Source organism: Magnolia sinica, chromosome 15 (assembly GCF_029962835.1).
Source record: "Magnolia sinica isolate HGM2019 chromosome 15, MsV1, whole genome shotgun sequence".
Lineage (NCBI taxonomy): Eukaryota > Viridiplantae > Streptophyta > Magnoliopsida > Magnoliales > Magnoliaceae > Magnolia > Magnolia sinica.
In genome coordinates, this window is record NC_080587.1 from 43,405,468 (window position 1) to 43,406,632 (window position 1,165).

The 1,165-nt window shown below is 42.6% G+C and overlaps 1 non-coding gene across 1 annotated transcript; it reads left to right on the forward strand.

Moving 5' to 3' along the window:
- The first annotated feature begins 585 nt into the window (after positions 1 to 585).
- On the forward strand, positions 586 to 692 carry LOC131228396 (small nucleolar RNA R71). The gene has a single exon (XR_009162898.1). It is a non-coding gene; the product is annotated as a small nucleolar RNA R71 (small nucleolar RNA).
- The last annotated feature ends 473 nt before the right edge of the window (positions 693 to 1,165 follow it).

The window sequence follows — 1,165 nt, forward strand, 5'->3', positions numbered from 1 at the left end:
TGAAAATGTTTCAGAATCAAATCCTCTTGAGGTTTCTCTTGAGTTGGATTTTGATTTAGGTATCCTTGAGGTGTAGCGGTTTGTCCATTCCTCCAACTGAAGTTGGGATGATTTCTCCAGCCAGGATTGTATGTGTTAGAGGTGGGCCCACTGAAAGGTCTTTGGTAATTGCTTACAGCATTGGATTCCTCATTTAATACCTCTTGAAAGGCAGAGATAGTTGGACAGTTTTCAGTAGTATGAATGTTGCAACCACAGATGCTACAAACAATTTCCTTAGCCTTATCCTTCTTAAATTCCATGGCCTCGAGTTTCCTAGTGAGATTAGCTACCTTAGCATTAATATTATCGTCTTCTCTCAGGAGATACATTCCACCCCTTTCCTTGGAATGAGTCGGCCTAGACGTAGTACTAGGTCTTGGGGAGATGTCCCATGTTTGTGTGTTCTCAGCAAGTTTATCAAAGTAATCCCACACTTCATCGACTACTTTATTCATAAACTCCCCATTACACATCGTCTCGACTAATTGGCGCATGGGAGATGTCAGTCCATCATAGAAAAAGTTCGTGATGTGCCACGTTTCAAAACCATGTTGTGGGCATGAACTGACAAGATCCTTGAACCGCTCCCAACATTGGAAGAATGTTTCATCTTCCCTTTGGGCGAAGTTCATGATCGACTTTCTTAGGGTGTTTGTCTTATGGTATGGGAAAAACTTCTTAATGAACTCCCTTGTCATGTCATTCCATCTGCTAATTGATCGAGGACGTAGTGAATGTAACCACGTCTTCGCTTTCTCTTTCAAAGAAAAGAGAAAGAGTTTCAACCTGACCGTGTCATCAGACACATTAAGAAAGTATAAGGTAGCTATGATCTCGTCAAATTCTTTTAAATGTAAGTAAGGATTCTCTGACTCAAGCCCATGAAATTTAGGGAGGAGTTGGATCACCCCTGACTTGATATCCATGTGTCCTGCATTCTCAGGAAAAACCATGCATGAGGGCGTACTCACCCCCGCCGGTTGTAAGTAATCTCGTAAGGTACGAGGTGGGGGTGCTTGATGCACCTTATTCTCATCTTGGAGATCTTCTACCCTAGGTTGGGGTAGAAGAGGTTGATTTTCAGCCATATCCTCAATTAACTCAGGGGATTTCGAGTGGTGTC